This window comes from Pleurodeles waltl, chromosome 4_2, assembly GCF_031143425.1.
Source record: "Pleurodeles waltl isolate 20211129_DDA chromosome 4_2, aPleWal1.hap1.20221129, whole genome shotgun sequence".
In the NCBI taxonomy this organism is placed as follows: Eukaryota; Metazoa; Chordata; class Amphibia; order Caudata; family Salamandridae; genus Pleurodeles; species Pleurodeles waltl.
Window position 1 is genome coordinate 473,852,910 of NC_090443.1, and position 25,011 is coordinate 473,877,920.

Below are 25,011 nucleotides of genomic sequence, written 5' to 3' on the forward strand. Positions count from 1 at the left end.
GAAATTCAAATTATGTGGCATAATGTGGCACATTTTGTGATAGTATTACTTCATTATTTTGTCATTTTCAAACTTGTTAACATTGTCTGGGCATTATTGGTCCTCATTACTACCAGTTTAACACCCAAATATAGCAATATAACAACAAAAAAGTTACTTTGCAAAGGGCCATCCACTGAGCGGCAATGTATGTGCTGCATTTTAGTAACTTTTGAAGTTTGAGCTAGAAACAATTTTGTTTGTTAAAATCTGCAGATTATGTGTCAGATGGATTGTATGGCAAATGCAGCAAATCTCTAACTATGCGAAAACCACTGCACAATCGCATAAATCTAGTGGCCCTGGCTACAGGCCAGTTCAACACAGTGCTATTATTCCCTGTAAGCCAGTCCAACCGTGCTCGTGCATGAGGAGATGGCTAAGGCAAAAAGAAAACCAATCGACATCGGTCAACAATCTGGAAAATAAAATAAAAAGATGGACGGAGTGTTGAAACTTTTCAAACATTCACCCCAGTCACAGATCTGGGTATAATCCATCATTATTTTGCTCACCACATCACCTCAGTTTGGACCAAGCCATATGCAAAACAGCCTTGACCCTGCTCCCCATTGGAACAGTCCAGCCAGCACTGCCAAGACAGGTCCTCCCTGGACTGGAAACAACCTCTTGGGAGACAGTTTTGGGGTATCACCCCTCATCAGCCTGGCTAGCTTAAATCGAGTGGTGCAGCAAGCAAGGGGACCATGTGTGGGCATAGCCTAGCCATGTAGAGCGCACATAGCAACATCACAAAATAAAATGTTGGACAAAGTGTTGAAACTTTTCAAACACTCACCCCCAGTCACAGATCTAGGCTGAACCCATCGTTCTTTTTCTCACCATGCCACCCCAGTTTGTACCCAGCCATATGCAAATCAGTCTTGACCCTGCTCCCCATGGGAAGAGGCCAGCCCAAATCGCCAAGCCAGGTCCTTCCTAGACTGGAAACAAGCATCCTGGGACCGGTTTCAGGGTATCACTCCTCAACAGCCAGGCTAGCTTGAAACCAGTGGTAAAGCAAGCAAGGGACCCATGTCTCGGCATACCCTATCCACTTAGGGTGCAGATAGCAACATCACAAAATAAAATCATAGACGAAGTGTTGAAACTTTTCAAACTCTCACCCCCAGTTACAGATCTGGGTTTAATACATCGTTAATTTGCTTGCCACGTCACCCAAGTTTGTACCCAGCCATATGCAAATCAGCTTTGACCCTTCTCCCCATGGGAACAGTCCAGCCCGAACTGCCAGGCCAGGTCCACTCTGGACTAGAAACAAGCATCCTGGGACTGGTTTCAGGGTATCATCACTCATCAGCCAGTCTAGCTTGAATCCAGTGGCGCAGCAAGCAAGGGACCCACGTCTGGACATACCCTAGCCACTTAGGGCGCACATAGCAACATCACAAAATAAAATGATGGACGGAGTGTTGAAACTCTTGGAACACTCACTCCCAGTCACAGATCTGGGTTTAATCCATTTTTATTTTGCTCGCCACATCACCCCAGTTTGTTCATTTTTGCCAGGGCTGTTAATGGTTCCCCCGCCCTGCTATCAGACCAGCTTTTCTGGTGCTGAACAGGTTTTTTGGGCTGTCTGTGATGGCTAGATAGGTCACCTTGAAAGGACAAGTGTATGGGCTGATTGTCTGGAACCGGGTCACCAAACCAAAAACAACTGCCCACCCACTGGCCCCTTCATTCTGGTTCATCTGGCAGTGCCAGGCTGTCAGTCTGAGCCACAGGCCAGTTCAACACAGTACCGGTATCACCTACATGCCAGTCCGACCATGGTAGTGTGTGAGGAGAAGGCTAAAGCAAAAAAAGAACCCAGCGACTTCGGGCAACGATCTGTGAAAGCCAATGAATAAATTAGATATTTTTGTCCAGCGTGGCCCTGTCCTTGGAATAGGGTGTCCTCACGTTGTTCCCTGCTCACAAGGAAGAGTAGAAGAGAGGGGCACAGGGAAGGAGCAGCTTTATAGGCCATTTAAATGTGGCTAGAAAAGTCAGTTGTGAGAAGGTAAAAAGAACAAAGAGGGAGTTCCATGCGGAACAGAGAAGGCACCAAAACAAACACGCGAAGTCCTGAAATGGTGGAACATCAGCAACAGGTTGGCCGAGATGCACCAAAGAGCTCCTCTTGGAAGGTACCTGGTGAACTGTGTGAAATAAAGAGGGCAGCAGAGTTGTGTAACGTCCAAAACAGAAGCAAAGCAACTGAAGAGAGAACGCTTAGAGTTCGGCAGACAATTTAGACATGTCCGATTTGATGAAAAGTGGGTACTTCTGGGTCAAGACGGAGTCGAGCTGCCACATTCTGCTATATCAGGAGGTGAGAGAGAAGACATTTGGGGAGCGACCCTGTAGAGTCCTAGGTGCTTAGAGTCTCACTAATCAAGGTGGGAGGACATAGCGCCTGAGTGACCGTTATACGAGAGGATGAAAGAAAGGAGCGTATCTTCCTCAATTTCTAGATTACATCCCTGCAGGTGGGGGTGGTTTTGTTGCTTTGTCCTTTTAAACTTGCAGGTGAATTGAACCAGATGCCCAGAATCCGTGGCGTGTCGACCAACAGAGTAGAAGGCCTCCAAAGTCTTTCCCACACCAGTCTTCTGACTAGATGCTGGAAGGATTTTAAAGCTGAGCAGAGGCAATAAAGAGGCATATTTAAGACCCCATAGTGCCACCTTAGCGCTACCATATTGTCATTTTTTTTACGCTAAAGTGGCTTTTCTGCTGCACCATATTTACAAAAGTGGCGCAAAGCATGCATTGCACCACTTTGTAAACCCTTAAGCCATCTTATGCCGGCGCCAGGCATAATGCATGCAAGGTGGGCGTTCCGGTGCTAGTAGGCTGGCAAAAATGGGGCAGTGAAATGAACAGATTTCACTGCACCATTTTTGGCGTCATTTATAACGCCTGCTCAGAGCAGATGTTAAAATGACACTCCCATAGTAACCTATGGGCCTGCTTGCACTTTGCTGCAGTAACATCAACATTTTTGATGCTAGTGTAGCAAAACTCCGCAATAGCATCAAATATTTTGACTCTATTGGGCTAACGACCGCCATGGTACGCCGTATCATAAATACGGCACAACCATGGTGTTGTTAGGTGGCGGTACGGGGATGCAAGAACAGTGGCGCGTCAAAGCTGACATGCCTCTTTTTCTAAAATATGGGCCAAAGTTTTTAATGAAACCTTAGACCCGTTCGGCACCGAGACAACCAACTGTGAAAATAGCGGTATTTTGCACAGGCGAACAAAAGTAACCAAAATAAAACCATGTCTCCAACATTGTGGAGGATTAGTCTCTTAAAACATCCAATGTATTCTGCATTTATGTGGAATGTGCAATAAAGAACTGCGTACCTTTCTCCTAGGCCATCCGCTCAGGCTCTGCCTGCGCATTCTCCTCAGTGCAAGGCTCATGGTATTAGCTCATGTGTACTTCGCAGAGAGCCCGAGCATGACAATCGCCTTCTCTTCAAGGATGATTAAAATGGGTTTTGTCTAAAATAATTTTTTACAGTAGGAAAGTGTGTAAAATGCTACCATATGTGTGCCAAAAATGTTGAAGGGAATTAACTCTGAAAACTATACACGCTTGAAAAACATGTATGTGAAAATAAAATGGCGCAGATGAGAAAACATTACACTCCAGCATCAGGGAATAGAGCAGTGGGAGTCAGTGGAAGCATGGCCCCCAAAAGAGAAAAGTTCTGTGGGCAACTAAATTCATGATCCCTCCTGCCCGAGTACAATGGGAACTCTCAGGGCTCACGATTTTACAGACCCACTCAGCACACAGGTGAATGACTTGGCAATCACTTAAACTATACAGACGCCCTTCAGCTTTGGAGAAAAGATCAGTGGGCCAGTGGAGGGCCCCATGGAGAGCAGACGCAGTCTAGTCTCTCCAAATGACCTTTCAGGAGGCAAGTGGTGTAGGTAGGACAGGATTGGGCGAGAGTGAATGGAGGTGGGATATGGGAGGGGAATATATATGTGTGAGGGGGGAGGGACTGGCCTCTTCCGCGCCAGCCTGTTTGCATGGTCGGAAGTTTTGGGCCAGTCCCCAGAGGTAAACAGGCCTGGCTTTTGGTGTGTTTTCCTTGGCAGCGCCATGGCTCAGAGCCACGACGCAGCAGCAGTAAGGGCCGCGCTTCGCCTTCTCGGTGATCTCCTCAGGCCTGGCGTTTTTGGCCTGGGTTGGCATGACGTGCCCAGCGCGCGCGGCCTCCAGCGGCGTAGCGGCTGCGGTGGTAATGTGCGGATCGCCAACAGGGCAAAAAGGAAGAATCAGAGGTGGGGAAGTGACAGTGGAGGAAGGCCCCAAAGGTAGACTGGCAGGCCAGGAGGCTGGGTCCTGTTGTCAGCCCAGCCCACCTCCAGTGGTTCAAGCAGGCAAGATGGGGGCCAAGAAGTCTAGGACCAAAGGGGCCCCTGCTAAGCAGAGGGCCAAAAGTGCAGGCAGGCTTGGCATGGGGGGTCAAGGGACAGCACACTGGAGACTGGGGTCGGGGGATGCTGAGGAGCGGCAGGTGACACAGAGGGCCCCTCAGGGCCAATACAGGGAGACACTTTTTAGTGGGCCAACTGGACAGCCTGCGGCACAAGACTGGTCCCCGGTGGACATTGAGGCCAGGATCAGGGAATAGAGGAAGGTGGTCAAGGAGATGGAGGAGAGATGGGCCCAGCTATGTAGGGGCAGGGAGGAGGCCCTAGAAAGAGAACCACACCCAAAAAGGAAGGTAGGCAAGGAGGAGGTAGGGGGATTGAAGGGCCCTGGGACTGGGCTGGGCAGTTGGGTATGGATCCCGTGGGAGAATAGCCAGGAGGCTTGTGCGGCCGAGGGGTCCGGCCGTGCGATGGGCACGAGTGGCGGATACGGCCATGCGTGGCGCGAAGAGTCAATGTCTCTTGGAAACTGGCGGAAAGAAGGTGGTGCAACACGGCCCCAGGATGTTGGGCTGAAGCACTAGAGGGGTCTTCGGTGGCCTTCTCTACACCGCAGGAATGTACGGGGCGCAAGTATGGCGGACCCCATGGGGGATGTGCTCGTGATGAGTGGAGTGAGACGATGGCTCGGAAGTGTGTGGATGACAAGTGTGAGATGGACGACGAAGTGGAGGTGGATCTGGAATATGATGGTGAGTCAGAGGAATGAGAAGAATGCGCTTTTTAAATACATGGATATTATACGCAAGGCCCAAATGCATTTTGGGGGTTTCGCATGGTTGAACTACGACAAAGAGTTTCGGGCACCCGTCAGCATGAATCCCGAGAAACCCTGGAGGTATGTTGACTCAGAGTTGTGGATGCAGTGAATGGCTTCATCACATTCTGCTGCATCCACACATACCGCAAGTGGCATACTGGCAGTGTACAAGCCCTTTCAGGCTTGTCCCGCCCACGGGGGGCGGGAACCCTACAGCGACCACAGTTATCTACTTATGTGGCACCCTTGTAAGTTCAAACATGAATGTTCCCAATGCGGGGGAATGACACCCAGTCATGCAGTGTTTTTCGCTCACCAGTCCAGCAGAACAATGGAGGTCAGCCAGGGGTAGAGGGATGCAGGGTGCTCCTGCGCCAAAGGGCGCCTATGCCAATTAAGCTTTAGATCTGGTTGTGTATGTACCCGGACAGGGACATAGCATGCAAATTGGAGCAGGGGTTTTAAGGAAGGTTTTCAGATAGGTTATCAAGGGCCGAGACAGAGGAGGTGGGCAGACTTGTGGTCTGCTAAAGAAATGCCAATGGCAGTAGCGGACAAATTGCCGAAGGAAGTTGCAGAGGGCATAATTGTGGGTCCATTCTTTGACTGGCCTCCGGAAACATTGATGATTTCACCTCTCGGTGTGGTGCCTAAGAAAAATAAGGGTGAGTTTGGCCTCATCCATCATTTGTCCTGGCCGGAGAGGGTGTCGGTGAATGATTTAATCATGCGTGAAGTCACAAAGGTGGTATACGGTTCCATGGACGATGCCATTCGGCTCGTTCAAGGGTGCGGCATGGGGCTGAGCTGGCAAAATATGACATTAAGGCAGCCTTTCGACTCTTGCCCATCCATCCTGAGGATTTTTCGTTACTGGTTATGCAGCTAGATGGAGCAATCTATGTGGACAGGGTGCTTCCGATGGGCTGTGCCATTTCCTGCGCACTTTTTGAGGCTTTCAGTATGTTCCTTCAGTGGACTTTTGTAAAAGTGTGCGGGCATAGGGAGGGGACACAGACGATTTCCTTTTTGTGGGACAAGCTGGCTTCCAGTCTTGTAGCACAACCTTGGTGGGGTTTGAAAGACTGACCAGGGAGATGGGGGTTCCTTTGGCTCTGGAAAAGACTGAAGGCCCCATTTGTGTCTTGACATTTCTGGGAATCGAGTTGGATCCAGAGGCACTGGTGGCAAGATTGCCAGCAGGTAAGGTGATGGAGATTTTGGGGATTTTTGAGACAGGTGAGATGCTTGCATAAGATTGACTTGCACACGGCACAGCAGCTCTTAGGTTTCCTCAATTTTGCATGCAGGGTTGTTAGGACATTTTATAGGCGCCTGGGGCTCGCGATGTCATGTGCCTCCCTCCCTCACCACAGGATTCGGGTATCGGTGGGTCTGCGGGAGGACATCAGAGTATGGGAGACGTTCCTATCACAGTTCAATGGGGTTTCCATGAATTTTCAGGAGGAGGACACAATCTGGCAGGTACAAATCTTCTTGGATGCAGCTGGGGCCTCAGGTTTTGGCCTTTTTTGGGACGGCAGATGGTGTGCGGAGCAGTGGCCAGCACATTGGTTGACACAAGGCAGGAGTATTGCTTTTTTAGAATTCTTTCCCCTGTTGGTAGCGTTGACTGTGTGGGGAGATGAACTCGCCAACAGGACTGTAGTTTTTCACGTGGACAACATGACGGTAAACAGACAAAGGGCCAAGGAACTGATGGTGTCACGTTTGTTGAGATGTTTTATGCTTAGATGTTTATTGTTAAATGTTATATTTAAGGCAGCACACATTCCTGGGGTGAACAATGCCATTGCAGATTCCCTATCTCGTTCACAGTGGCACCGTTTTCGCAGCTTGGTGCCAGTAGCAGAGCGACACAAGACAGCGCTCCCGGCAAACATTTGGGAATGGGGGTCTTGAATGTCATTGGGCTGGTAGAGATGTCTTTAGCAGAATCAACTTTTAGGAGTTATTGCCTGGCATGGTTGGAATTTCACAGTTTTGAACGTTGGGAAGGGGATTTTTGGGTACAGAGTGATGACATCCTGCAATATCGCACTTTGCGTTTTGTTTTGTTTCTGATTGAAAAGGGTTTGTTGCCTGCAACGATTGAAGGCAAGTTGGCCGGCGTGTCTTTTTATGGGAAATTGTTTTTTGGTTGTGACCCTGTGAAGGATGATATCCTGGGTAGGATGTTGAAAGGGTGGTGTTGAGCGGGGACAGGCAATGTGGAAAGGGAACCTATTACTTTTGAGTTGTTGTTGGAATTGTTGCATGTGTTGCCGGTTTGTTGTACTGACCCTCGCAAGCTTGCATTGTTTTGATTGTCCATGATGTGGATGTTTTTTGGAGCATTTTGGGTGTCTGAGTTTTTGGGTGTGGGTAGATGTGTAGGCGTGAAGAAGGGTGAAATTTGCCTGAGAGGGGGGGGCACTTGGGCATATGGCTCAGAAAGTCCAAGATGGATCAGCTGGGGAAAGAAAAGTGGGTGTGGCTGAAGAAGGGTTGGGATGCAGCTGCTTGTCCGATTGTTGAGTGGAGCAGTTTTTGGTCTACAGGCTGACTGGTGAGGCTGGCGTTTTTAGTCATGCGAGTGGCGAAAAGCTCACTGCGTTCCAGTTTTGAGGATAGCGTTGCGACGGATTGGGAGACAGGCACAGTGCTATGGGACTCATTCTTTCAGAATTGGGGTGGCTACAGCTTCAGCGCATCTAGGCTGGATTCGGTAGGTGGCGATCTAGGTGCTGCAAGCGTTATGTGAGGGCTTGATTGGGGGTAGGTATTAAAGTGTAGGACGGGACGGGGGTCTGAGGTATGGGGAGGAGCAGTGAGTGTTGTATTAAAATTTGTTCTTTTTGCTGGTTGTATGGCCGGCCCCAGGAGTGGGAAGATGGTCACTTGGATGGTCAGTCATTAATTCGTCCATTGGGCAGCTAAATATGCGGAAAGGCAGATATATGGATGCTCATTGGGATTGTCAAGTAGCCGCCATGAAGTGTTGTGGCGGGGTAAGAGTGGAATGAGGTGGGGCAATTTGCTTCTTTTTCTAACATCAATGATGCCCAACTGGATTGGATTGCATTTAGGGGAAAATGACTTGGTAAACCTTTCAGGGCTCACCCTACTGCAACATATGCAATGAGATCTGGAGTTGCTTTGTCAAAAGATGCATGGTACCTACCTAGTATGGACTGAGTTTGTACCTCGGAGGAAGTGGAAAGGGGTGCTGAAACATGGGGCTGTGGAGAGAGCTCGGAGAAAGCTCAACAGAGCAATGAGGTTTTCTGCTTGGCGCATGGTGTAAAGGTGTTGAAACATGAGGACATTACGGAAGAGGCAGGGCTTCTCAGTTCGGATGGTGTGCACCTTTCCAAACTGGGTAATGCATATTACTTTATGGAGCTTTGCTTACTGCTGGGGGATTTGTGAGGGGAAAGAATGTGGCGCAAGGAGAAAGCGTAAGTGCGCAATATTGCAGTGGGTTCGCTGGTGGGGCAGCCAAACGCCTAACAGGTTTGTGTTGAGTGGCAGTAGATGGGGGAGGGTGGAGATTCAGATGCCGGCTTGGCCACCCTTCCAGGGGGGAGAAAGAAGCAGGTGAAGGATGATATCGTGGGGGATGCCCAAAGCAGGCAGGCGATGAAAGGAAAAGGGGGATGTGTGGGTGAATTGAAGTAGAAGATGGGTGAACGGAGGCAAATGGAAGGGATGAGTGAAAGGAGGACTGGGGAGAGGTTTCAAGGGGGTTGGGTGGTTTGAAATTGGTTTAAAGTTTAGTATGTACAATGTTATGTATATGAGGCAATCCTGTCCTAAATAAATGGCCTTTTACACTTCATGAACACTGTGTCACTGACTGTGTCCCGAATAAATCAGAGAAACAACCAGCACCAGGGAAGTAAGTGGATGCTCGCTGAACAACGGGCATCCTACTGAAACTGGAACCTTACAAACGAGAATCAATGAATCCACTGACCTCTTGTATAGGGAAAGCGACCGTTCGGGGATAGTGTAACCAAAGACGCCTCCAAAGAGACCCTAGGGGGTACCTGTGAGTGGATTGAACCCACACCGTTCCTTTGTCACCCGGGAAGACGAGTGACCTGTAGCTCACATTCCCTCCCTGGCCCTGGGCAGAGAGAGGCTGCCAGGCCCGTTGTCCTGGCACAGAGCCCGCCTGGGATGACGCAGGGACCCTGCCAAGACGGACAGGCCAGTTCCAGGTGAGCTCAGCCAGCCATGCTCCCTGCGTAGGAGCATTAATTCGGTGCTATTCATCAGAGAACAAACAGGCTTAGACACAGACATAAATCAGCAAAACAACATGACAAGACAACAGCGGCCCGGCAGCAGAGGAGGCGGCTCTTCTCCGGCCAGAGGTCGGACTGCCTTCACTGTTAATCAGTTTTGTCATCACTTGTTGACCACGTTTGAAACTTCTACATCTATTTTCAGCCATTCTGGCCTGGTTAGGACTTGGAAGTATGTGGCTCACGGGCGAATAAGTTGCCACTTGCAGAAACAGAAAACCTGTGTTCTAAACCCAGCTTCCACACTTCGTCAAACTGGACGATCCTGTGCAGGTGATTTTTCTCCTTGTATTTAATTAACCGTAATTGCAACAAAACTGCAAGTGCAAATGTGTGAAGTAATTTATCCCCCAAATTTGATAGTTTTTTGTGCATCTTTACAAGTCTTGCAAGCGGTGTACGTTTTTAACTGAAAAAATAGTATGTTTCACAGGAGGAATTTTAACCTGCAGGAGATGTTTTGCGAAGTTTACAAAATGTGACAAACCTGTGAGGTGTGAAATTTACATGCGTTTAAAATTTTCAAAGTTACATTTCACTCATCACTACCAACAGGAATACACTTTGGCAAAGCCAAAATGTCCACATTTTATGGGACAAAGCATGCATGCACAGACAAGCTGAAGTGCATTTCCATCCAATAGCACATTAAAGGCATTTTCAGTGTTTTGCAGTGGTAGTATAGTTTGTTGTGGTGTTATTGGTGGTGATGTAGTTTTGTGGCATTGGTATTATTGCATGAGGTGTTGGTGGCGTTTCATTGATTCTGTGGTATTGGCAGTGGTATAGTATTGGTGGTGTAGTACTGGCAATAGTGTGGTATTAGAGGTCGTGTGTTATTGTAGTTGGTAGCAGTGGTATTGGTAGTGGAATAGGTATTAGTTGTGATAGTGGGGCTTTGTAGGCTTGCATTGGTTGGTGGTTTTAGTGCTACTGATGGTAGTATTAATGATGGTTGCATTAATGGTGTGGTATTGTTGTTGGTAAGAGTGGTGGTGTTTATTGGCATTTTCTGGGTAGTATGGTTTGTACTGGTAGTGGCAGTGATGTGATACTGCTTATAGTGGCATTTGTAAGGAGTATTGGCAGCAGCAATGTGTGGTGTTGATAGTGTTATTAGTGGTGGTGGTATTGGTTGTGGTGTGAAATTTATGGCTGTGTGTGCTATTGTTGAAGGTACTGGTGGTATGGGTATTGGTGGTATTTGGCATTAGTGGTGCTTTTTTTAATGAAAAAAGAAAGGGGGGACTTGGAGATTGACTAGTCCAGTGCACGTTCTTCCAATGAACTGTAAGACAATTAATAGGTGCACTGTTCCAGAAAATTGAGGGTATTAAAACACCTCTCAATGGCACACATGCATTAGCAAGCAGTAGCCCTCATACATCATCATCAGGTTCTGCTCCACGTCAGACTGGCACTGCAATGTCTGACGGGGTCCCATTAATTGTCTATTAGTGGTGCTTTGGCATTCAATTGGTTTACTACAGATGGGATTGGTTGTTGGTTATTGGTGGTGGTGTGTTATACATGTTTTTTTTATTTGTTGTATTATCTGTGGTGTGTTATTATTGGAATTGATGTTGCATTGTAAGTAGTATTGGGTAGTGTGATATTGGAGGTGGTGGTTTTGGTGAGGATGTGGTATTGGTGGTAGTGTTGTTGGTTGTATACGTGTTGGTGGAGGTAGTGGGGCTGGTATTGTTGGATGGCATTTATGCTGCTGATATTGTATTGGTGGTATTGGTGGTGCTGGAACTGTTGGTGACTGTTTTGATACTATGGTGGAATTGTGGTTGTACTGATGTTGGGTTTTGGCATTGTGATGGTAGTATGGGTGAAATATGTAGTGGTGGTGATGTGATATTGGTGGTAGTGGCATTAGAGTTTGGGTGGTGGTATTAGTGGTATTTTTGATGGTACTGATGGTGGTATTGGAGGTGGTAAGAGCTGTAGTATTGGTGGTGATATATTTGGTGGTACTGGTGGTATGAACTATGATGCCAATGGATGTGGTGTGTTACTGGTGGCAATGGCATGAATGTATGGTATTGGTGTAGGGGTGGTAGGGGTGGTAGAGGTGGTCTATGCCTTGGTGGTTTTAGTAATAAGGATGGTGAAAGATTTGGTGAAATAGGTGGTGGCATTAGTTTTGGTGCTTGTGGTATTGGTGGTGGTAATTTGGGTAGTTGTGGTGTTGTATGTATGAGATAAAGAATCAAATGTAACAAAAGGTATGATGGTTGCGTGTACTTTTAGATGTATAATAGACATGAGGTGGAATTATATATCAAACAGTCAATGGTATGAGGTGGAATTATATACCAAATAGTCAATGGCATGAGATAGGAAGGACATACTCCTCTGGATTGAGCAAAATCTCAGTCTATTTCAAATAATTTGGGGAAAAAAAAGTCTGCCACACTGCCAAAGGATTAGATGTCAAATAGTCTCTCAAATATTGAAATACAAGCACAAGCAGTAGGTAAAATGATACATCAAACAGCCAACAGCATGAGGTTAGAGACACACACTCTTCTGAGACGAGCCAAAGCGCACTCAATACAAAAATTGGTAAGAAGTGTAAGAATTGGTAAACAAATGTCTGCAGGCAGCTAAAGATTTAGATGTCAAATAGTCCCTCATACATTGGAATGTAAACAATTCACAGGAGGTAGAAGGTTACACCAAACAGCACATCACAAGAGGTGCGAGAGACACACTCCTTTTAGCAGAGCCAAGGCACACTCAATGTATAGTTCAAAGAATTATAGATAAAAGGTCTGCAGGCAGCTAAGAACTTAGGGCTGTATTTAGAGTTTGGCGGATGGGTTACTCTGTGACAAACGTGACAGACATCTCATCTGCCGAATCACAGGTGCCACAGGAGGTAATGAACCTGTAATCCAGCTTGTGGAATATCCATCATGTTTGTGAGAGAGTAACCCTGCCCGACAAACTCTAAATCAGGCCCTTAGATGTCAAATAGACCCACATATGTTACAAAGTAAGCACTCCATTGGAGGTAGGAGAATACACCAAACTGATAATAGCATGAGGTGTAAGCACCATACTCCTGTTAGCCCACTCAAATGCCTGTTAGCCAAAAAATGCCTGGCCCATGTGACTGAGAGAGAACCAAGGGCCAGATGTAGGAAATTCCGTCTTTGCGACTTGCAAATTGCGAGTTGCAAAGCCAGATGCAGGATGGTGTCCCTGACACCATCTGCGAGTCGCAAGGGGGTCGCAAAGGCCCCTTGCGAGTCACAGCACTCACAGGGACGGTGGCCTGTTGGAAACAGCAGACCACCATGTCTGTGACTGCTTTTAAATAAAGCAGGTTTTTTTTTGTAATGCAGCCCGTTTTCCTTAAAGGAAAACGAGATGCATTACAAACGAAAAAATAAAACGTGTCAGTTCCATAGGACCACTGTCTGCTCTGAAAAAATTTTCTCAGGGCCATTCACAAAGGGGAAGGGGTCCCCTGGGGACCCCTTCCCTTTTGCGAATGGGTTACCACCAGTGTGACACTGGTGGTAACTGCAAATTGCTTTGTGACCACGTTCGCGGTCACAAAGCAATTCTACATTGCGATGCGACTCGCAAATAGGAAGGGAACACCCCTTCCAATTTGCGACTCGCATTCCCATTTTGCAAGTCGGTAACCAGGTTACCGACTCGCAAAATGGAAATGGGCATCGCGATGTGGCTTATGCGCCACGCAAACAGCGATTTTCGCTGTTTGCGAGGCGCAAAAGCCTTGCTACATCTGGCCCTAAGTGTGTGCACTCTGAATATCAACACCAGAATATCTATCAGACAAAATATTGAGAGTGAAATATGAAAAAATTGTTGACAGGTAATTAAATCTAGGATTTTTATATCTAAGCCACATATGTGTATGTAAGCAGTGCATATATCTTCAAGGTACGTAGATGTGGAGTTAGGAACAGTAAATCTATGCTTCCATGTATGCACTTACCTTTCAATATTCTGTCCTCAATATTCTTGTACAATCGTATTCTCAGAGTCGGTATATAGTAGTACAATTCGCACCAAGACATGGAGCTGGTGGACCATTGATGGGAATGGGGTGGCCGCCGAGGATCGTAACACAAGGCTTCAGTCCCTGGGTGATGCGGCCTGGAGTTGCCCAGTGAAACTTGAACTAGCACCCTTCATTCCAGCTGCATTGCGGAAGTGATAGGGCCGGGCGGTGTCCTGCCAGAGAACAAGAAACAAGCCTCCCTACTGCGATGGAACAATATTGCTTTGCCCTACTTCGGCCCACGGGTCCCAGCCTCTGCGCTCTCAGACATGCTGCAGGTGCACGGAGTGGAGGAGGGAGGCAGTGAGTGAGCTGAAGGGACACTGAGAGGGCACAGTGCAGTACAGACATAGTAAGGGAGCTGTGAGGTACAGAGTCACAGAGGGGGCTAGGAGCGTCAGGACGTCTGCTAAGATTGAGCACTGTGAGTTACACGGACAGGGGAGACTTGAGTTCTGTGGTGCAATGTCCGGAGCAGTGAAGGTTCAGTGAGTGTCACCGGGGCTCCACCCTGAGTTTTACACGAGTATTTAGAGGCACTGAAAATAAGTCGGTGCACACTTTTTTGCAATGGAATCCCATGGACGTCGAAGAAAGTGTACGTTCACAGTTTTTGCACCAATACAAACATTTAGCATGTTTTAAAACACGGAGCTACAAAACGCTCAACACACACGCCCGAAGTGGAGCCTCACGGGGTAAACGGACGACAAACCAGTAAATGCCGGCCAAATGCGTGAACACGCTGCGCGGGAGCACAGTCTAGGGTGCAGGGGCACGGGGCGCACGTACTGGAGTAAGGGTACTCAGAGACGAGTCTGGCATCACAGAGACAGGTCAGCTGGGGTCACAGGCAACGATGGGGAGGTTGTAAATGCCCAAGCACAAAGAACCCCTTAGATAGCGCATTACACTGTCCAAATGAAATTAATCAAATTATACTAATGAACAGTGCGATCACCAACCCTCAACACGAGTTTGGATCTGGCGAATTAGATCAACACCAAGTAGAGAAGGTAAGTACAGGGATTACCAACATCTATGTGAAATAAGTAAAGGGTCTGTTGACATTAATTCAATGTGGCAAGAATACATTAACCACCGCTCTTTCGCATCTGGATATTTTTCCAGCAATAAGCAAACGTGGGTCAACAAAGCTTGAGATTTTATGGTTGGGGGTCATGTCCCATTCTCTTTTACAATTCAATGAAGCCCTTTGCTCCTGCAACCTTCCATTTCTGCACTACTTTAGACAAAAACATCAGCGTCCCATTCATTGGTATTCACACTGCATATTTGTAACACAGGTCGAGAACATAATAATTCAAGGAAGGCCGTCAACACGGGATCACCAGGAGTTGTCACACCGGGTACACTTCTGAAGAACTCTCTGCACACATTCACCCTGTCCCTTTCTAAGTAGTGCTGACTTCACTGGGTTTGGCTGGCGCCGCTGCTTGGAATGCACCCTAGCCCGTTTTGAAGATTCATTTCATTTTCAGTAAGTCTGTATAGCGCCCCCTCACTGCGTGTTCCTGCATGCTCAGCTCTGGATTGCACCCCCACGAGTACAGAGGGGTATATGATGTCAGTCACTCAACCAGGCAGAATACTTTGTGTCATTGTGTTCACAGTCAAACATAGACTGGGCTTCGCCAGAACTTGCAAGACAAAATGTTCTTTCACCAATCGTGGTGTTTTAGGTAGCATTACACAGCGTAGTGATATGAAATCCGATCTTGTGGGCTCCTGAATCTTTACTAGCTACTGCAACAAGGGTACAATACTCTGAGTTATCACACTGGCGAACGGTGCCTTCGGGGTCAGAGCGGCTGCTCATGGTGGTGTAGCGCCTCATGCGACTACTGCAAGTGAAGATTCACCTACTTCAGCAAAGTGCTTCGTTTCAGTTTTATATAGCGTGAAATCCACCCGAAGGTATTGGAGTGCTCTGCATGAGAAGAATGATCTATATTACACAAGGTCACAATCATTATGTTTTTAAGACACAGCAATTAAGTGACTTGCCCAGAACCACAGGATGTTGAGCCGACGTCAAACTCACACCTGGTTCCCCAGTTCCAAAGTTGCCAGCTCTGGCTGTAACACCACACACTCTCCCCTCTTGTCTGCCTGCAAGAATACTATGGCGTATTGTGGTCTCACGAGCATTTCCAAGGTGATCCACTGTCCCAGTTTGCTGTCATACTCTGTGAGGAATCCCCCTCCTCCCTTTTGGCCTGATACCCTGCCCGCTTCTTTTGCCTGGTGTGACTGCATTGAAGCTTCACTAATCAGGTTCTTGTTGCACGTGCTCACTTGTCAACACACCGAAGTAACAATCGGCTTCCTCTGAGTTGCCTCTTCATTGGTTCTCAGTGGACAAGAGGATGAAATTCAAAGCTTTACGCCTTGCATACAGGGCCCTTTCGAATTCTGATCCTGTGTTTCTCAGGCACATGATTCAGACGTAGAGCACTGAGATCTTCTATCTCTAATTTGGTTATTCAGCCTAAATTCAGTTGGGCCAGGAGGTCGGTCCTTTAAATGCCGGGCCTCTAAACGTTGAAATTCTCTTCCCCTTCAGCTTCATTTTAGTCCTAATAAACTTCTATTTAGGAAACAGGCCAAAACTTGGCTTTGTTAAAGCAACAGTGATATCCCAGTGGCATTGCAGTGGTGCGGAGAAGCCCTGGTTGGGTAGCTAAGCGCTTTATTAAACGTAAGCATAAACATAATCATGTGTTCCCCTTAATAGCATGAAGAGAGATTTGAATAGATATGTGAGTGCTTGTGGTTGCACATATATGCACTTTAGTTTCTCAGTGGCAGGTGCACAAATCTGTCCATCTTTTGTACTGAGGCGGCCTCAATGAACAGACACTGAGCAGAGACAGTCATGACAGTTCGTCCAGCATCCTGGCTTTCAAAGGATCCGTGTAGGAGACAAGAAGCATAGTGCAAGCCCGGCTCATGGAAAGTTCATAGATGATGAAATTGAGCATCATTGGATTTAAATGAATGTCCTTACACGGGCATTTCATTTTTTGGCATTAAAAGGTTGTAAGAATGTACACACAGTGTAGTGTAGGCACGGTATAACATGATCATTAACTTTCTCTGTATTTTGTTTGAGCCCTTTTTGCTTCCCTTATGTTTAGGGGTTTCCAGTGCTTAATTTGTGTTTGTTGTTTCCGGTGCTGAGCACCAGCCCTTATTTTTCAGGGCCGGTGCTTATTCTTCTGCCTCAAGAATTTACTGTGAGCAAAAGCCGCATATGGGAAAGACGGAGGAAGACAAAAAAGAAAAGGCGTCACAATGGGAGAAAGCAAAAAGCTGCAAGAGTGAGCTGAAGTGGGCAGGGGGTGGCTGTAAATTAATTAAAGGGGCCGCGATGGCTTCAGGATTAGCTGCCTCAGTATTCAGTGCTCGCACATTTAAATGCAGCAGCCGCGTGTTTAGGAGGAAAGCTATGGGCACCGGCACGTTTTTATTTACAAATGAAGCACTGGGGCTTTCCCTTTTTTATCTCTTCTCTATTGCTGTTTGTTTTGTCAAGGTTCGTCCGGGTACTCCAGTGTAGATGTCCTTCTTGGCATTTGGGTCTCCAACTGGTTGATCGGCAGCTCATGATGGGTAAGCGTATGTTGACATTTCCTAATACTTTTCTCACTTTGGCAGGCACATTGTTTTCAGTGCATATCTACTACTTTTATAGCTAGTCCTGTGGACTTACTGGCTGATTGCAATGATCACACCATGGCTGTCAAATATGACCTCCTGGATGGGTACTTGGTATTTTTTGGGCCAGGATTCAGGGTGCAGGGCACAGCCTGGGCACAGGCAGGTGTAGACTGTCTTGCAGTTGGGGCACCTTTGGCACACCGCAGCTCTCCCACTGAGTGTGCCTGCTGAGCAGATGCGCTGCAGCAGCTCTAAAGAATGTTACTATGGTGCTGGAAGGCATGTAAGTTACTATAGTGCTGGAAGGCATGTCTGTTCGAGACTCTGGAGCTTGCACTGATGGCCAAAAAAAACTAAACTGAAGCCCGCAGCTCCTGTGTTTGAGGTCAAGCTCCCTCAAACACTTCAAGAAGAACAAATTAGGGTAAACAATCACACAAAAGGAAACTCACAAAAGTAAAGGCTGCTCGTCTCTGGTTGTGATAAATGATTTAAATAGATCATAGGCCATGGAAGTAAGGGTGCGGGGGGGGGGCTGCAGCATCTCCAAAATGGCCATGCTGGAGCTCAGAACGTGAAAGAGCATTAAAGATGAGTTTACATTTCATTTTCATCTGGTCACATTTCGTATGCGTTCAAAGACGGAGGTTAGATGTCAGCCTGGTCTTCTGACAAATTGCTGCTTATTCTTTTAACATCAAGACTGGTGTTTACTTTTCTTTTTCTTACTGCAAAGTGTGAGGAGGACTTATCAAGTGAACTATGTGACAATCTTGCTGGTGTGAAAGACAGATGTTAATTTCTTCTGACACACAACAACATTTAAATACCTATAAATGAACTGCACAAATATTTCAAAATATATAAACACTTGGAAAAGCACTAATGAAGCACTTTTTTCTAATTCTGAAGAATGGTGGAAACAAGTATTTTGTAACAATCAAGACAAATCAATACACTTGGCGATGCACAAATGAAGTATTAGCTTAAATTAATCCCCACACCTTATTGTTTGTGCTCTGTATGGTTTGTTAGTAAAATTGCATTTCTGTGCAAATGTAGTGGTCATTTCAATGGAAAATGTGCTATCTGTAAATGACAGCTTGGTATCACACCATATTTAGTAATACATTTGTGACAGCATGCTACTAAGTGCAACACCAGCTACATCCTTACCACTCTCCTGCTCAATGGCTGTGATTCATTTGTGACACATGTTCTTTAAGTGATGAATGGATTTTTCAGAACCCCTATGACTTCAGTGATGTAACATTGATGGCAGCACACAGTCTGACAGTTGTTCCAGCATCAGTGTCATCTTAAGGATTTTTGAGGCCATGGGCAAGACGCATTTTGGGGGGCCCTGTTCAGAACACTTTGAATCTTATCACCCATTGTCGTCTATTTCAAGTCTGCATGATGACAAACAATACTGAATATATGTTAGCATTTCAGAAACAGGGTCACATAAAACAGTTGAAATCTGTCCTGTCAAGAGCCCAAAAAGTCTACAGGTGAGGCTAGGTAAAAATAGACATAGTAAGAGGTAAAGGTAGCTAGAGAGCAAAAGAGGTTGTGATAGAGAAGTATAAGAGACGGAGGTTAAATAGACAGAAAGTTCACCTTCTCAGAGGGCCCCTTGAAACATGGGGGCCCTGAGCAATTGCCCACTTTGATTATGCCTTAAAACATCTCTCTCAAGCACCACTGAAATAAATCACGGAATTCACAGGTGAGTTTACTAGAACACATGCCAGTGGAAAAGTGGGTTCAGCTTCTTGTTGTGCTGTTGAGCTTGCAGTAATGTTGCTCCTGACTTCCTTCTTAGATGTCATTTATTAGATCTGGCCATAAGAAGCATTAGCCACGATGGAAAGTATAATGACAACATAATAAGAAGGGTGTGCACAGAAAGGGATTTATATACCATGAAAGGAAGCAATGAGGCAGCGTTCTGCATAACAGGAAGACCTGCTGGTGCGCTCTCATCATAGAGACCAGCACAGAGGAGGAGTGCATATCTCCATTAAGGCACAGGAATAACTAGCAGCTCTATTGACACAGAGGCACCGTCAATACTCAACATGAACTGAAGCCATGGCATTGTGATCCTCCAGCCCACCCCCATTGCAGCAGCTAAAGTGGAGGACCACACTGGAACTGATGACCTGATAAGTTGTGTTGCACTAAAATATTTGTTGGGTTTATATTGGCCCCTTCTTTCTGCAAGCCAAAAGCTAACAAACATGCTCCAAGACAGTGCTTTCTAAAGTTTTTGGAGCCATGACCCAGTTTTCAGAACAACAAACGTTTGCACCCCTCTACCTTTACGGGCCAAAAGGGCGACTCTTGAATGTAACTAAAACATTGTGTGGTAGCACACTGCCATTTACAGACACCACAATTTCAATTGAAATGGTCATTACATTTGGGCAAACCTATTACTAATAAAACTATATTGCACACAAATGATGATGTGTGGAAATTGGATTTCTGTGAATATTCATAATTTGTGAATTGCCAAGTAAAGTGCCTTGATTTATTTTGATCCTATTTAAATCTATTTTTCCAGCACACTTCAGAATTACAAAAAAGGTGCTTCACTTTTGCTGTCATTAGCTACTACTAAATGCATACCATTTACAGGTATATACATTTATTGTGTTGCAAAAAAGATCATCCACAGCCTTTCATATTGCCTGTTCCCAGCAAGATTGTCACATAATTCATTTGAAAAATTCTCAATTTGCTATCAGGCAAAAAAGTGAACATCAACCCCCACCCCAATGAAACAATAAGCATCAATTTGTCAGAAGACATAGCCTGACATTTGACCTTTGTCTTTGAAGCACCAGCAAATGTGACAAAACAAACACAGAATTTAAAGGCATCTTTATTTATTGCTTAGACTTTACTGACCTGTAAAAAAAAATCAACGACCTGTGGATTGGGAAATGCTGCTAAGAAGTGGAACTCAAGGGATGCTAAGCAAAGCAAGTTCAGTGAAGGAGACAATAAAACATGGAAAAAGCAGTCTGAAAGCCACTTGAAGTGTATAAATTATGCATATAAGTTTAGTGAAATCAAAAGCTATTGGCCAAAGCCAGACCTAAAAAGGACAGAGAGAGCATCAAAAAGAGTCAATGGAAGAGAGAAATCTAAAAAAAAAACGAAGGTGACACATTAAAAGGTGATGTGTAGGTAGGAGCTGTAAAGTAGAAGAAGGTATGATAGAACAGCAAAAGGTATAAAAACGTGGAGGGAAAGGTGAAAACGAGGGTGAAAAGAGCAAAGGAAGAAATAGGTCAAGGGTGGATGGATGTAAAGGGGAAATGATGGATGGAAAAGTGAAAGCAGGCAAAAAAGGAAGGCAGAAAGGATGGATAGGTAAGTAGACGGATAATAGTAGTAAGTAGACACTCATAATGTGGCGGTCATCACCGCCAGCCTGTTGGCGGTGAAACCGCGGGTCATAATGAGGGCCTATGACTGTTTGAACACTCTTGATATGTTTGGGTGTCCCTTCTAGTTATTTTCTCCTGTGGCTGTCTTGTGTCTTTTTTTGAGGAATTGTGTTAGCCAGCCAGCAACTCTGATGGTGGGGTGGTGAAAGTGGTATTCTAGTGGAATTAGCGCAACAAATTTAAATTAGGATGCTAAATGGCAACATTTTCATTTTTTGCTACAGATAGAGGAAGAAGGTAAATGGAAGTGCTTTAGTTACATGCAGGGACACTGGAATTATATGGCAGGAAAAGATTAAATTATGAGGCTTGGTTGACCAAGTTATGTGGCAAGAAAAGACCAGTTATGATTTTACAATTCCAATAGTTCTAACTCAAGCAAATGCAAGACCTATCGCATTGCAAAAGCTTGTTTTTTTTGTTGATCAGCGTATTCTTATCTTGCATAATTTCAGTGAGGAAATCATTGTTTTACCTTTGGTCTTGTGTGATTTTTTTAGAATTCATTTTAGTTTGTGATAATTGCATTTACATATTTTTCCTAGGTTATGTGCTGAGGCGCTGATGAAGTGGATTGCCTGGGCATACTAGTTACTCTGTCGATCACTTCCCAGTCCAGTAAGGCGACATTCAATTCAGTAATGGTCACATTTGTATGTGGGCTGCAGAAGAAAATGCAGTTTATTCACTTGCATTTTGATATGCACAGTTTTTTTATGTGCTGTGCAATATTATCTTTATTGTGAAATAAAGGTCAGAAGCATTGTCTTACCAAACAAAAACACGCAGAGCCTACATCAGTCAGTTAATTAGAGCCTACATGACTAAAGCATGTAACATACATGTCTATTTGCCTGTCGGAGTGTTGTATAGCTATTTTAGACACGTTATTTTAGCAAACTAGGCCTGGTTGTGCACTTTAACCAGTTACATTGTATTTAGCATTGCTTTATTTTTCTAGCATTAGCCACATTTGCAGTGTTTTATTTTCTCTATTTGTTTCTTCACCCAGGAAAGCATCACGTTCTTAGCATTGCACTTTGTGCTTTCCTCAAGTCTGCAGTCAGATAGGGTTGCCGGCAAAAGTGGTACGCTGTGTCTCCAACATTCACAGAAACATACATATTCATACTTGGAGACCCTTTCTTAGAATGTCACTTTTTTTATTATAAAAAAAACTCCTTTGTCCCATACATGTTAGTGGGAGATTCCAGCCAGATGACCACAACTGCATGCTGATTGTTGAGTGCCTTCGCTACAGCTGCTTGCTCAGACTACTGACTCCCTGGCCTATATGGGGACGGTGTCTCTCTAGACTATAGGCTCCCTTGCTCGGTATGAGGGATGATGTCTTCCCAGGGGGGAAACCTGAAAGGTGGATTAGGGCTTATTACGCTGCGCTCCAACATAGCTTAGGTGGGAAAAATATATATATATATCACTCCTAGTGGCAGTATGGTGGGACTGTTTTTTAGTTTCACACTCCTGGTCACCCTTTTGCTTTTAGTATGTTTTATCATCCTAGTTATTGCAATACATGCCATTTTATTTTATCTATACATGCTGTTACTTCAATAAACCCTTATTAAACTATATTCTGCCTCTGTTTGTCTGCCTGCGTGAGACTAATGTAACCGAGAGGAACAGGTGAGATCTGATCGACCACGATTCCCCTGAGGATTCTTTCTTGTAATGCACCTGGTTGCCACAATCATCCCTGCTCTTGGGTGGAGATGAGGCTCTGCTAGTTAGCCGGAAAACCCGGAATAGGCTGACAGGCGTCACATGGTGTGGAATTGTACTTAGTACCCCACAATCTGTGCGATTCTGCCTCCCAAATCCAGTAGTCTTATTAGGATAATGAGAACCTATGCGACATGGCGCTACCAACGTTTGGTCAGGCACAAATCTTTCGGATCCTCCTTAGTATCTCAGTCTCACTAAAGGCTATAGACACCTCATTACTATATAGGGAGACGTCAGTGGTATTGAGGATTTCCTCCTCAGCTAAGTTGGTAATACCTATCTAACGCTGTTGGTTATTCAAGCTTGAACCTTAAAAGGATCAATCCTCACTTGGTGTCCTTATCGCTGAGTAAACACCTTTACCATTAATATGGCGAACCCGCAACGGGTAGCAATTGCAGTAAATATGCGACTGCCTCTTACTGCACACTTATTGGCAAATAGCCTAACGGCCCAGGGGGGTCAAGTCACATTTGGTGTTGAGGCTCATCCACCCTACAGAACAGAAACATTTTATTCTTGGGTCACTTTTCCAGCAGTTGATGGGAACACAAACACATTACATCACTATACACCAGCAAACACACATGCACAATACAGAGCTTATGCATATTTAGAAATACCACTATCTTATCAAGACTATAATAATTGGCTTGATGGTGCCCTACCACATACAGTATTATGTTAAAAAGGACCTCCAGCCATAGCAGTGAATTTTAATCACTTTATTTAGTCCCAACTGTCACACATAAACAACCACCAAAACAAAGCATCCTTTCTCCACCTCTACTCCTACTTCTCTCCCATTGCTCGGCTATGCTCATTGTCTGTGATGCACCAAAAGAATCCATTAGGTACATCTCAGTTAAAGAGACATCCCAACATATTACAAGTTAGGTTAGGTCTGACCTGGCCTTTATTGGCCACATATACACCGCATCCTGAAGCAGCAACCTTGGCAATAGGTGTGGTTCACCACTTACACACAGAACTTACTGGAATGTACAGACTGATAGTACAGTTTGTAATGCAAACATTAAATACTAACACAGCACGTGCTGCCCCAGCGCAACCACATGCAGTTACGCCAGGCATTAATCCTGCAACTGTATATTCGATCATGGGTAAAGTACCCGCCAAGCTGGAGGAAATTCCATTTCAGTTAGCTCAAAAAATAAATGCGTTGGAAGCAGTCTTTCCCACTAGGGTCCTCAGGACAAACATAGAATTCTCACTATGGGCCAGATGTAGGAAAGCATTTGCGAGTCGCAAACGGCAAAAATTGCCGTTTGCGACTCGCAAATCGCATTTTCCTATTCAGAAATGCATATTGCGAGTCGGGACCGACTCGCAAAATGCATTTCAGAATCGCAAATAGGAAGGGGTGTTCCCTTCCTATTTGCGATTCGGAGTGGTATGCAATACCATTTGCGAGTGTCGCAGTTACCATCCACTTGAAGTGGATGGTAACCCACTCGCAAATTGGAAGGGGTCCCCATGGGACCCCTTCCTCTTTGTGAATGGACCCAAAACTATTTTTTCAGGGCAGGTAGTGGTCCAAGGGACCACTACCTGCCCTGAAAAAATACCAAAACTAAAGGTTTAGTTTTTTTTTTTTTAAGTGCAGCTCGTTTTCCTTTAAGGAAAACGGGCTACACTTAAAAAAAAAAAAAAACTGCTTTATTTAAAAGCAGTCACGAACATGGAGGTCTGCTGACTACAGCAGGCCTCCATGTTTGCAAGTGCCTATAGTCGGTATGGGGCCGCAATTTGCAACCCACCTCATTAATATTAATGAGGTGGGTCTCTGCGACCCCATACCGACTCGCAGATGGTGTCTGAGACACCGTTCTGCATTGCAAATTGCGAGTTGCAATTTGCGATTCGGAAGGACTCGCAAATTGCAAGTCGCAATTTGCAATTTTCCTACATCTGGCCCTATGTGCTTGTCATTTGGAATGGTTCCCTCAGTAGATAACTGCAATACATGGATCACAGTATTTGCCAAGTTCTACACTATCGCACACGGTACGCCAACACTTGCCAATCTTCTGGAAGTGTTAAAACAAATTCAAGATGAATATGGGGCTGTCCCGGCTCTTGGGGATGCAATTAAAGGGCAATTTTGCCACTGTGTCTTCAATACTATTAAGTAACCTTAAAGGGGAAGCAGTTTCACTAGCAGTGCGCATGCAGCTCTGGGACGTTCCTGCACAGGATCAAGAACGTGAGCTGCCAAAGATTATCGCTTAGACCTACTCCAGCATTTGTCGAGATAGTGTGGGGGCCAGACCCATTAAACTACAACTACAGGCTAAATCTAATAAAGATTCTACTAAGCAAACACCTGAAGGTTCCAGAAAGTGCTGGGATAAAAAGCAACAAACACCTAAAAAAGAAAAGGGAGAATCTCCGCATTCAGAGATCCCTCAAAATAGATATAGGTGGTAATTTGGACCCTGGCAGTCTTCTGACTGCCAGGATAAA